Here is a 14,128-nt window from a genome sequence, read left to right as displayed (position 1 = left end):
TCTCTGATGGGCATTTTTAAAGCCACATCTGGAACCCTTGCTGCAGAAGAGTCTGAGAAATATATTTTCAACCTCATAACCTTTTGGTTAGGAAGTTGGAATAAAGACTGAGCTGGCTTACCTAAATTGTCTGCCTTTGTGAGTAAAGAGGTCTGGAGATTCAAGGCCCAATTAAATATCACAGCCCTTCAGTATCAAACTCTTAAAGAAACCAAAATGCTCCCATCTGCCAGAGCATGACTTGTCCTTAGATACTGCAGGCCATAACCACCAATGCTGTCTAAGGCATCGTCTTCATCTGGTGCACACTTTCTTTAGATGTCTAACATCCTGATTAACAGGGCAAGCTGGTTTGGATTCCGAAGGTCACAGGCAGCCTTCTGCCTGACTTTGGTGTATATATGTTCATTGAAGAGTCCTCTCTCAGATCAGCTAGAGCTGCCTGGTGTGTGATTTGCCAGAGAATGTGGGTGCAGTGCTCCCCAACAGAGTCCTACCAGTTGTTTTATTGCAGGAAGAGAGAGAGCAAAGGAGACAGAAGAGGAATTTCTTGTCCATCCTCAAACACAGTCACCCCCGCCCAGGGCTCTTGCTCTGGGACACAAAGAATTGCAGGTCAGCAGTGATGTGGCCCTGGTGTACTCCAAAACATGGTGTGGTTGTACTGGGCTATCTTTGTCTTTCATGGACCCTGCAAAGTTCTCGGCTTTGTGAAATGGGGAACTAAGGAACTCCCACCCATGCCTGTAACTCCCAGGGTTTGCACCCTTACGGGTTTTGAGGATTTGCTGGCAACTCATTCTTTTGCACCAGGTCATTTCTCGGTTACACGGCAGTCCTCTGACTTCCTTATCAGAAGTGCTCCTTAAGTTCGGGATTTAGTGAAAGATACCATTTTACCCTGTAAGTTCATGTTCAGGGAGGAGGAGGAAGACAGCACAGATCAGAATAGCTTTTTTGCTTTTTTTGTTGTTGTTTTCATAAGCCGTCTCCTGTTGTCGAATAGACACTGAGCAAATGAATGACTGTTACACTCCCATTTGAAGGATGAGGAAAATGACATTCATGGAGAGGAGGCAAATTTCCTGAGGTTCCAAAGACAAAAAGGGATGAGCACAGAATAAGATCCCTGCAAATTTCTTGGCTGTCATCAGCCTTTAGGTCAGTGACAGAGTGCCGTGTGTAGTAGTAAATTCGTAGCATGCTTTTAGAAGGGTGCAGATGTTCTTGTTTTTGTTGATACAATCACCCTGTTTTGTCTTGGACTCTGAAAAAGGGAAATGGGTTAGAAAATTTTGGTTTCTCATCCTTGGTCCTTCCTCACCCTTACAGATATGGACCCTTCCATCTGTAGCAGGAATAAGACAGCCCCAGCTTTCCCATCTCATGAGATCAGTACTCATTCATTTCATTCCTGCCCACCAGTAGGTGGTAAAGCACAGCATGATTTTCATGTCCTGCTTCACTGATTCTTGTGAAATTAGGTGTTTGAAGATAGAAACTCATGAAAGGAAGCTGCTTTTTTTTTAATATAAAGTGCAGTAATTTTCTTAGCAGAGAAGGAAATTGAGGATTTTCTTCATTGAAAATCAATAGAGATTTCAAGAGCATCTGTATTTCTGATGTGTAGATGAAAATGACAAAATCTAGAGGGATTACAGAAACACAAGGAAGATACCAAAAGTGTCTTTAAAGAGCTTTTCTAAGACTGGGCTTGTAAAGAGACTGTTAGTTGACAGAGACCCTCTTCTCACCCATAGTCCCTCTCCTTTGGTTGGAAAGGGCCAGCGTTTCCCCTGTGTGCAGTCCTGGTGCTTCAAGTGATTTGTGGGGTAGGGCGGTGCACATGGTGCTTCCTTCAGTTTGTCCATCCTAAGTAACCCCTAGCAGTCAAGGGGTGAGTGTGTTGCAACCTCATGAACCAGCTGCCATGCTCTCTGGGGTGTGTGCTCATCTAAGCTCATCCCGGCTCAGGTGGTGGCAGAGCTGAGAGCGGTGGCAAGAGGTCAGCCATGAGTAGCCGGGAGCAACTGGAGTCAGCTGGGACCCAAGAGGCTAGGAGTTGCAGGTGGAATTCCCAGGACTTCCCACAGCTCATTCAATCAGTTAATACTTCTCCAGCACCTGTGATGTGCTTGTGCTTCCATTGTGAACAGAACCAAATCCCTGTCCTCATGAAGGTGACATTCTAGTGGACATGAGAATGATACATGCAGAAGCAGATCCAGGTCAGGACACATGAGTGCTGTCTATTTTGGAGTGTGCAATGTAAGATCCTTTGGGAAGGAATGTATGATACAGGAAAATGGGGGGGAGAGGATGGCCGTATCCCAGGTCTTATTTGGATCCCTGGGATGCACCTTGCCAAGTGTTGGTCCTTGGTTTGCACAGGAATGAATTCAAGAGAGAGACACAGTTCAGTAAAAGTAGATTTATTCAGAGAGATTTATACTCCATAGACAGACTGGGCTGTTTCAGAAGGCAAGAGAAAGGCCATGAGGCGTGGGAGTTGGGTGCTCCAGTTTAAAGTAAAAGTAGATACACACTCCACAGACAGAGTGTGGGCTGTCTCCCTCAGCAGAGAGAGCAGCCACGAGGTTTGGGGTTAGTTATTATGCACTCAGTATCTTCATATGCTAATAAGTGGGAGGAATATTCCAACCGTTTTGGGGAAGGTGTTGGGATTCCCAGAAATTGGGCCACCACTGACCCTTTGACCTTTTATGGTCAGCCTTGAACCTGTCCTGGCACCTGTGGGAGTGCCATTTAGCATCCTGCTGTATTTCGGTGAGTGTGTGTTGAAGCTCAAAATCTACTGGGAGTTGACTTTTCCACCGTCTTGGTGCTAATGGCTGTGCCATTCTTTTAATGGCTCTGCCCAGCCCCCTTCCCTCCTGTCTCATGAAGGAGCTCTGGACTGATTGCACAATTGCAGAGCAGGGGACAGAGTGGAAAGGATTTCATAAGCGGAAGGTGAAGGCAGCATTGGCAGTAGAATTCTCAACTCAATTATAAAGTAAGGGTCTTCTTTTTGCTGGGGGTACCTGGTGTCAAATTAGGGAGCTGTGAGCCTTGGGGAATTCAGTGAGTTGGTGGCTCACTGTGTATACTGTGTTGCTTCTTAGGTGGCCCGAGGACAGTTGGCTGATACGTGACCCATTCACTCAAGCAGGGGTCTCTTTTGGGATTTTCTGCATGTGAGGCTAACATGGGTCACATTGGGAGAAGGACCAGCCAGTCACAGCTTGGTCCACAGTCACCTAGTGCCCTCAAGGCTTTCATCCCATGGATGTGTCACCTCCCCCTGGATGGGGACAAGGGCACAAGTGGCGGGGCAGCTTCTCAGTGGTGGAGGCATTGCTCTCCAGACCCAACACTCAACAGCATGGACCCCTGGTTTTGGCCACAGTCTTGGCTAGATGAGGCTGTTGGGTAGCTGATCTCATGAGATGTGGGTGCCATGCTTCCATTCAAACTAAGAGCTCTACTTTTGAAGGTTCTGGTCAGAAAGACACAAATACTCCCTAGCCCATAAACAAAGAACAGTCTCTTTCAATCGGGATAGAGCACATAGAAGGAGAACAGATCATCCCAAGAGCAGGATAGGCCAAATCAGTCCTGCCTTCAGGGGTCTGAGAGATGAGCCAGCTCAGTTCCTCTTACTAGTTGTTTACTTGGAGGATCTGGGATATTTGGGTGACCTGCAGGTGTCAAGAAATAGTACACGAGGGCTTTGTAGATTTTCTGGTCCAGTGTTAACTCACCCCATTGTAGCTGTCATGCAAGGAAACAAAACTTGGTGGACAACAGGCCATGGCCTCTGCTCTCTGGTGGAGCCAGGAGATTAGAATGTTAAGTACAACTGTGGGGGCATCATTTCTATGTTGAGAGGCCAGATGGCCTTACATATCTCTCATGCTGGATGTCTAAGTTGCAGAGGGAAACTAGATTCCATCCAGCTCTCCAGCCAAAGAGGAGACCAGAATTGGCCTCCCCCACAAACTGTGAGCTCTTTGCCTCCACTGACAGCAGCATCTATAGCAAAAAGCTGGGCTGCCACCTGCGTTTCCATGTAAACATCCGAGTAGCCACAGCAATGGCCTTGTGAGGATTGGTGTGCCCAAGGAAGTGCTGTGTGGGATGGAGGGAGGAGTGCCAGGATCAGACACCAGGCAGGCAGACAGGCAGTGACGACATCTGTGCAGTGCAGGTGCCATGGAACTGAGCCAAAGGGAGGAGGGATTTGGAGCAGGGAGCCTGGGCAGTGATCTGTTGTTCATAAGAAGATCCTGGGCTCTGGATCCAAGAAGTCATTGGCTTGATTCCTGACCCCAACCCTCATGTTGGGCAAGTGTTTGAAGCTTTCTGTGCCTCTGTTTCTTGGTGTCCCAAATGGGGACAATAGTAGCAATTACCTCTGAGAGTCAGGAGGGCATTTATAGATGTCATTTCATTACTCTCACAGCAGCCCACAAGCACGGTTCTAGGTCCCCCATTTTACACGTAGCAGATGGGTAGCTTTTTAATCAGTAATCACGCAGTTAAGAATGGTCAGAGCCGGCATTTGAATTTGATCCCTGTGTCCAGATTATTTCTATTCTCACTCAGTATTACTGGAAATCTAGTAAAGTCGGAGCAAACACTGCTGGGAAGTGGGTGCTTGAAACATGTTTGTCGTCTTCGCCATTGGGAAGTGTTGAGTTCATGTTCCTCACAGCCCGTCCGAGGCTCCCTGTGTCTCTGGCTGCCCCTGGTGGGGTCTGCAGGGATCTGGGCAGCTTCTCCTTGATCTCTACCCCAAGGTTCTCTGCTCTCTACAGGTTGAGTCTCAACCCTGACTGCTCAGTAGAGCTAATGTCTAAAAACAAAAAAAGGTGGGGAGGGTACAGCTCAGTGGTAGAGCCCGTGCTTAGCATGCAAGAGGTCCTGGGTTCAATTCCCAGTACCTCCATTAAAATAAATAAAACTAACTACCTCCCAAAAAAGGAAAGACGTATTTAAAAAACAATAAACAGTACAAAGTCCCCACTCCAGGCTGGGGCACACTATTTTTTAAAGGCTCCCAGATGCTTCCCATGTGCAGGAGGGTGAGAGCTACCCCTCCACACCTCTTCTCTTGAGCTTGTCCACTCACACCCATTATCCTCTTGAAACAGGAAAACTACTTGGCTCAGCCTAGAACTTTCTCCTGATTTCTAGACTTTGATTTGCCTACTGGACATCTCTCCTGGAGCCCACAGGCACCCACCCAGAACTGAATCAGTTGTCTCCTCTCATGGCTTGCCCCTCTTCCTGCCCTTCTTATTTCAGGGAATGGCACTATAATTTAAGACACTGCCAAAGCAAGAAAGCTGCCCGGCATCTTTGACCTCTTCCTTCCCTTCCATCACACCTGTGGCCAATCCGTCCACCTGCTTAAATGTTTTCTTCTCTCTCCTCCTGGCGGGGCCTCAGCAGGCCTTCACATGAACCTGCCAATAGGTCTCCCTGCCTCTATCTTGTCTCTTTCTTGATCACTTTGCATGTCTCCTCTACTTTGGAGGCACACAGAGTCCTTTGTGATGTGCACCTGTGATCTCTCCACCTGGTTGCCTCACCTGCTTCCCACACCCTGTGCTCACTTCTAGACTATTTGGAGTTCCTGGAAGGGACCTGGCTCTCTTTGGCCTCCCACCTTTGCATGTGCAGCTCCCCAGGGAGAAATTGCCTTAACATTATACCTTCACCTGATCACTTCTAGGGCATCTCAGAACTCACCACAGTGGTTCCCTCCTCTGGGAAAGCCTTGGCTACAGTTCTGGCTCTCTGCCCCGAGCACCCTCTGCTGACTGTTATCCAAGACCTCTTAACACGCCTCCTCAGCCTTCATTTCATGATGACTTCTGTGCACCTAGGAGCTCCCGGAAGCAGGGACTGTGTCTCTTTTCTCTTTATTCTCAGGGCATGGTAGAGACTCAGGTATAATGGTGGAGGGAACAGTGGTTATTCTGAAATTTCTCTGTAGTTGGGGCCTAGGGGTAACAGTCTGGTTGGAAGAAGGGCTTAGGTGATTTACCCTGAAGCCACATTTTCAATTAACATTTCATGTTGTTTTTGTCTACTATTTGAAGTGTTGAGTCTTAAAACAGAATGACGATTTCTAAAAATTACTTTACCGAAGATTGAGGAAAATGGCAGTTTCCCATATTTAAGAATATTATTTAAATTTTGTGTGACTGGGGTTGTGGAATAGAAATGCAGGGGCTACTAAAGCATTCTCATCCCCTTCCCTACCCTCAGGTCCTTCGGACAGAAGGGACAGAGTGATGTGAGGAGAAGACTTGGAGGGTGGACCATGCACTGCTTTTAAATTATGACAGTTACTTGTGCTTTTTTTTAACTTTCTTTTGTAATGGAGGTACTGGGGTTTGAACCCAGGACCTTGTACATGCTAAGTACGTGCTCTACCACTGAGCTATACCCACCCTTCCCCCCGATATTTGTGTTTTTAGTGGGCATAATGTGCTTGTAGCAGGTACTTTAGCATCAGACACAGTCACCTGCCTCTGACCATCACATTAATACCTTTCCCCTGAGCTAGAGAGCTAGATATTCTGTTTTCACAAGTTCAATAAATTATCTACATTTTCCTTTTTCTTAAAAGAAAGGCATTAACTCATGTTTCTCTTTAGTATCGCCTATAAATAAAATGTGATTTTATTAATCATTTACCAAAGTGTTAAGTGTAATAAATATTAAGTACAGATTTCTGAAGCATCAGTCTTCACTGAAGATCCACATTCTGCTGTTCTCTCTCTGTGTTAGTCACCATACTTCTGGAGTTCTGGAAGCGGCGCCAGGCAGAACTTGAGTACAAATGGGACAGGGTTGAGCAGGAAGAACAAGTCTGGTCAGAATAGGAGGTGTGGTGTCCCCACGTGGAGATAGATGAGATTACCCAGGAAAAGCAGGCGCTGATTAGATGCACTTTAGTCTGTTTACTTTTGGAGTTGTCCGCCTTGGCTGCATGTTGGAATCACCAGGGGACCTTAAAAAATGTTGATGCTTGGATTCCATCACTGCAAACTCCGATGGTACTTAGTGGCCTGGGGTGCATTCTGGCATAGGGAAGTTTTTAAAGCTCCTCTGGTTATTCTAATGTGCAGCCAAGGTGAAGGAGCACTGCCTGGAATGGTGGACACAGAAGAGAAGTGTGGTCCTTCCTTCATAATAACAGTAAAAAGGGGGAAAAGGAAAAGGCTGGTAATTGTATAAGAAAAGAGGCATTGAATTGTATCCTTTCATAACACCAATAAAAAAAATGCAAAATATAAATTAGCCGCTATGACATAGATGTAGAAAGAAAGACACATTGGTTTTTATAGTTGACTCCCATTTTTTCACATGCGCCTTCATTATTGCGGCCTCCTTTTCATCATAGACTAGGTGCCATTTTGCTTGAACTAAGTCCTGGTCACTGCTCCCCCTTCCTTTTGGGATGTGCACAAAGCAGCGTGGCTCTCATCCTAAAGTCAGAGAAAGGGTAGAAGAAGCAGGGAAACCTTTGTTGAGGTGCCATCAGTGTTTGTGCACTGAGCTAGGCATTTTATATAATTGGAAATGTAAATTTATTGCTGCCACTCCTGCTGCAAAATTAAAAAAAATAAAACTATATATCTTTGTATCAACCTTCCAGAGCTATGAAATGATGATTTTTTGAGTCATCTGTATTATTGCTTCTTTCCATCAGCTGAGATAATTTAGAGCTGATGGTACTTGCAGTCAGCAGCAGCAGGACAGCAGGTTGTGAGCATGAATAACTCTTGGAAATAAAATGCTTTTACTAGGAGCATCTGAAAATGTCTCCAACTATAGATTTTATAAATTGAATCACAGATCTACAGAACGTTGGCACTGAAAAGGTCTGGAGGGAGCAGGTCAAACTCCTCTTTATATAAATGGAAAAAAATGAGGTTCAGCTACCAATAGAAAGTGACATTTGCCTTTTAAAATGTAATAAGCTTCTAATAATCCCCATTATGAATAGTTCCCATTGTTTACAACTGAAGATGGCGGTCAAAGCATATGTTTGTGAAAGACTGTAAATTCAGAGATGAAAGCTGAAACTTAGACAAAATTAGATGTTCATAATGTTTTTGAGTCCTGAAAAACAAAAACGTATCATATTGGCAGAATACAAAAAATACTGAAGAAAAGTTTTTTGGTCATTTAAACTGCCAATTTTAAATTTAAAATTGCCAACTAATAAGTTTAAATTTTCATTGGAACATACTTGTTGAAAAATTGAAGATGAAGATTCATTTCACTTTATCATTCTTCCTTATTTAAAAAAAAATTTAATTTTTTTTAGTTTTTTAATTGAAGTGTTTTATTTTAATTGCAAATGCATGCTCCATTTTTTAGAGAGGCCAGCATTGTGGTAGTGAGACCTTGGGAATGAAGTTGCCTAAATTCATATTTGAGCACAGCAGCTTGCTTCCTGAGTGATCTTGGACAACTTAACTTCTCTGTGCCATAGTTTCCTATAAAATAAGAATAGGAGAGTTCCTCATGACTGTGGTAAGGACGGGTCGAATTAATGTACAGAATCTACTTGGAAGACTTCCTGGCACAGAGGAGGGGCCATGTACTTAGTTACAGGTATTATTATACTCCTGCTGCTTTTATAATCCAGGTAAAACTTGAGTCTTACTGATATCATCTCTAAAAAAACATCTAAATATAAACTCTAAAATGGAAACTCTAAAACTTCATAGTTGTAGCTAATTAACACACAAAGCCCAACCAAGAAACACACAGTGGAGACCAGTTAGCTGCAGACACCTGTGAAACTTTCTGTCCTGCATGGACTCTAAGCTGTCACTTCAGTCACTTCTGAAATCTAAGGCAAGCTCAGGAATAGAGCTTTACAGCTTGGCCTCGTCAGGTACCCAGACCCCTAAGCTCAGACCATGGCAGGGAAACAGTTTGCTGTTCACATGTGCATTTTCAAAAAATAATATTAAAATGAACACTGTACGTATTTTGTTGTGTGTTTGACATCATTAACAGAAAAGAAAAGAAAAGAAAAAAAAAAGGAAAAAACCCATGCAGTTAAAAAATGAGGAGGCTATGTCTGAAAATTATTTTTTTTTTAAATTATGCTTAGGATTTAGTGACAAGTTAGGAGAAAAATCATTTCATTGCTGTAATCCCTTGATTGACTAAACATTTTTTTTAATTAGGAAGAAGAGCGTGTTCCTTTTACCACCTGGGGAAAGTGTATACATATAACCCTTTGTGCAAGTGCTCTTTTTCTGGGTAAGAATCTGCCACAGACTTCTTAAAATCTAATGTGAAATGCTGAGGAAACTGAAAGTCAAGATGGGGAATATGTAGTCTCATAGAGAAAACTGTTTCCAGAGAACACCTCAGCCAATGCAGGGATCCAATCTGGAGGTTCCAGAGTCTCTTCTGCTCACAGTGCTTCCCCCAGTTCTTTTCAACTCATTTGTTCAAATCAGATCAGTGCTTTAGGATTCTCCAGGTTCTGATTAAGAGACAAGATGGAGGCATTAAGAATTCTAAAATTTTCCAAGAGTAACAACCAAGGTAAAATGTCTAAGAATAGCCTAACAAAAGGATAGTAGGAACTGTCAAAAAAAATTAAATAAATAAAAACTACTGAAAGACATAAAAGAAGCTTTAATCACATGATTCTAGATTAAAAGATCATATCTCCAAAATATCAGAAGTTATAAAATTGATTTGTGGTTTATTGTGAATAAAATCATATTACTAATATAATAATTAATAAGACAATGAGAGTGTTACTAGCTCAAGAATAGCCAGATTAGAAAATAGGACAGGAAGTCCAGATATGGTTTCTGATATCAATAATAATTTAATATATGAGATGGAAGGCATTACAAATCAGGGAGATAAATAAAGGTTATTCAATAAATGGAACATATGATAGCTACTTGAGGGGAAAAGAAAAGATTGAAATAAAACAGTGAACCATATATTGTGAGAAATTCCAGAAATATTTAAAAAAGTAACGCAATTAGAAAAAAACTAGAAATAAATATGGATGAATATACAACCTCTAGATGAGCAGTAAGTTTCAGAGGAAAATATATAAAGATTTCCATGCATCAGAAGCATCCTAATTTTAAACAAAACAGCAGAGGATGTTATTTGTTTACAAATCCGACAAGGGGCTAATTCCTTCAATACACAGAGAGTTCAGATCACTTCAAACGTAACACCAAAAAATCTCAGGAGCGTAGAAGGCAGAGAACATGAACACATATTCACAAAGGAAAAAATAGATGTCACACTCCAATAGTAATTCAGTCAGTGCACATCAGAATGAAATAGTTTTCCACCTCTCAAGTGACACAGCTCTGTTTATGAGGATGAAGAGCCAGTGATCACCAATCCCATGCCTAGGCTACTGGATAGTTTTGGTGAAGTATGGTTGATTTACAATGCTGTGTTAGTTTCCGGTGTACTCCTCCAGCCTTCTTAGAGAGCAGTCTGGCAGTTCATATCAAGAGTCAAAAATATTCATATGCTTTAATCCACTAATTCAGCTTTGAAAAACTTTTAATAAGGAAGTATTTCAAAATGGCAAGGAAAAGTCAGTATGGATGAAAGTCACAGACATACTTTTAGATGTATATATATAAATAAAATCTCAGCCAAAATATTCTTCCAACACTTCACATAGTAGAATATTTTGCAGTCATGAAAAAGTGTGTCCATGAATATATTTTATGACATGTCAAAGTGTTATGCTTATGATAGGCTTGAGAATAAAATTAATATATAAAATGATTTTTAATATACAAACAATGCACAGTTCTGAAGGGATTATGTCTATAGGTAGAAGAATTTTTCTTATTTTATTTTTTATTCATTTTCAGAGTTGGAGTCTTTTGATTGTAGGTGACAAAATCAATCTCCAATGTGTTTAAACAACAACCAAAAAATGGGGATGCATGGGATTTATTGGTTCCTGTAAATGAAAACCTCAGGTCTGAGGTCTGGCTTCAGTCAAGGAGAGATACTGTAGCCCAGATGATGTCAAGGGCTGCTTTTGTCCTGCCTTCATTCTGTGTCCAAGGATGTCTCAGCATGCTGCTTCTAGGCACTCAGCATCACAGATCACACATCCATCCAAGCCAAGAGAGGTCTCTTTTGGCAGCTTCCTCTCTTGATAGAGGAAGCTCATCATTCACATGGGCACCAGCACGTATCTCCTCACATAACAGTGACTTTTACTGTGTTATTGGCCAATTCTCAAATCATGTGTGAGACCAATAGAATGAGGGGTATTATTTGTCTTAAACCAACTGAGATCTACCTCTGGTGCTTCAGAAAGAGTGTGTCAATCAAGCTTAAATCACAGGACTAAAGATAGAAGGGAAGTTATTTATCCTAAAGCAAAATCTGGGTCCTCTTCTAAGACTGGGGACAGCTCCAGGACAGCAGTTCTGTCCACTACTGAGTACTTTCAAATTTTCATTAATGAGCAAATATTAAAGTTATGATCAGAAAAGATGATAAGTAAGAAGAAACTTGAGGAAGGAGAATGGAAAGCTTTCCTGTTTCTTAAGAAATATTGAACCCATTAAGTTCTTGGAAGAAAAATGGAAATGTGTCAAGTTTGTATAAGTTCTGAAATGAATTAGAATTGATTTCACAGTCCATGTAGGAGGCAGTGCTGTACGGTTTGTGTGTCTTTGGGCTCTTTGAGTATTTCAGTTCTTTCACTTAATAGTTGTTTCATTTGGGGCAAATTGCATCATCTCCACGTGGATCTATTTCCTCGTCTGTAAAAGAGATATAATATTACCTTTCCCACAGGGTGATTGTGAGGATTTAGAAAAATAGATCTGTGCTGAAGCAATAGTAAGCATTTAAAGAATTTAACTATTTTGATTACTTAATACAAAATTAAAAATTTTATTATGCAGACTTTTTAAAAATGCATACTATTTAAATGGCCTATATGTGCTGTACAAGGGAGGAAGGCTTAATATACCTTCTATAATACATTTTTTTTAGCCTTAACTAATTTTCACATTTAATCACACACACACCAAAATGTTATTCCTTTCACAAGCATGAAGCCTTAACTGTGAAGAAAAGGATAATGAAAGAGAGTAGAGGAGGAAATAAAATGCTTTCTCTACAAACTGATGGCTTAAAAACTAAGAAAAAAAACACCTTTTTAAGAATTTGGTCACCATATTCATAGCTAATAATTAGGTAGAGTTTTTCACATGCCTGTGATTAATGTTCTAATTGTTTTCACAATTAGTAAATCATTGACTCATCACAATAATCCTATAAATTGCTATTATTATCCCCCCATTATATGGGTGAGGAGATTGAAGCCCCTAGAGGTTAAGAAATTTGCACAAGGCCCCACAGCTAGCATCAGAGCTGGGATCCAGATGCAGGAGTGTGGCTCCAGGAGGGGCTTGTAAACACTCCCTCTGCTCTCTCCTGCAGGTGCAAGCCAGCCTCCCGCTATTACTGTAAATAACATGATGTGGTTTACTTAGTCTTGAAATTCACATTCTTTGGAGCTTTCTCTCTGGGGAAGCCATCAGGAGCAGCCAGGGACACTGAGACATGCTTCTGGACTATGACCAAGAAGATAGATGGAAGGAAAACAGTTTAAAAATGGGATCTTTAATGTGCATTCTTCAGTGGCCAGAAAGAAACCTGCCTAGTGAGGAACTGAAACCCTATCAGCCACGTGCAAATTATGCTTCACACCCCCGTTGCCCTTGGGTCCACACAGTCAGAACTACAATGGATCAGGGACATGAATCTTGTGCAAATGCAGGGAGTATGAATACCTGCCATTTTAAAATCTCAAGGAGTATGAAAAGCATGTGAAGCTTTCATCAACAGAGATCTGCTGTCACTTCCAGTGTTTCCCTCAGGACATGTGCACAGCTTCACTGGTCCTATTCAGAATGAAGACGACAGCTAGCACCTGCTGGCCCCTGAATCAGTGATAGGTTCTCCCTTTAAAGGAAGCATATCCCCTTCATGGTTTACAACTAGTTCATAACCTATGTAATTCTATAGATGTAGAAGGGATATTTTCATTGGTTCTGCTATCACAGACTTGTCTCCAAAAGAACATGTCACCAGTTACTCCATTTTCACCCATTTAAAGCTATACTTAACAGACTTCCTTCTTTAGTGCAGTTTTAGGTTTACAGAAAAATTCACAGAAAGTGGAGTTCCCATATATTCCCTATGCCGTGCACACAGCTGCTCCTGCTGCCAGCATGTTACATTAGTGGATGCACTCATTCTTTTTGACATCCTTCATTCCTCCTACCCTAAAAATTAACGTACCTGATATTCACGTCTCTTGTGGCATTTATGTGCGATTTACATCACTTCTCACGTTTATGTGAGGTTTAGAGCACATGCATGTTTTCTGTTTAAGCGTGGGTTGGGGCAAGTTTTCTGTGTAAAAATATGATCATTAGTGAGTCTCATGCTGCTGGGTTTTTGGGTTGTCAGGTCCTGTTCACCATTGCTTCAGTTATTGGGATCATTGTCTACGGAATCTCAGTGTTCATTGTATTTTCTGCAAAACTTCCCAAGAACCTGCATGGAAGAGACCCAATCCAGAAGTACCTGACTGTGCAGATGGGCCACGCCCATCACTGCTTCTCTCATCAGTTTTATCATCATTGTGATACTGAAGGCAGTATATGAGAAAGTGGCAATCATGAGGACTGACTCTGGTAAGCTCCTACTGTAGCTGAGGTCATTTCTACACCACTTTTAGAACCAGGTCAAAACAGAAACTGTATCTTTTGGGCACTTCAATTCCAGAACTTTACAGTCTTTAGAAAACGTCAAGTGTAAACGTATTTTCTCTAGCCTATATGAGAAGTGAATTAGCTCCGGCTTTGCATTAGTTAAAGGGACAAAGCAAGCATTAGAATGTCCAAGCTCTGTGTAAAGAGGTCAGTGCTGAATAGTATTTTCAATTACATTAGATCATGTACCCTATTGTTGAAAGTAAATAGTCTCTTTATTGCAAATAAGTGGAAGAGGATCATGGTCCCAGTGGCAGATTTGCTCATGTTTTACGGAGAGGACA

The sequence above is a fragment of the Camelus dromedarius genome, chromosome 6 (assembly GCF_036321535.1).
Source record: "Camelus dromedarius isolate mCamDro1 chromosome 6, mCamDro1.pat, whole genome shotgun sequence".
Lineage (NCBI taxonomy): Eukaryota > Metazoa > Chordata > Mammalia > Artiodactyla > Camelidae > Camelus > Camelus dromedarius.
The sequence above is the reverse complement of the archived record's forward strand: the minus strand, read 5'-3'. Positions refer to the sequence as shown.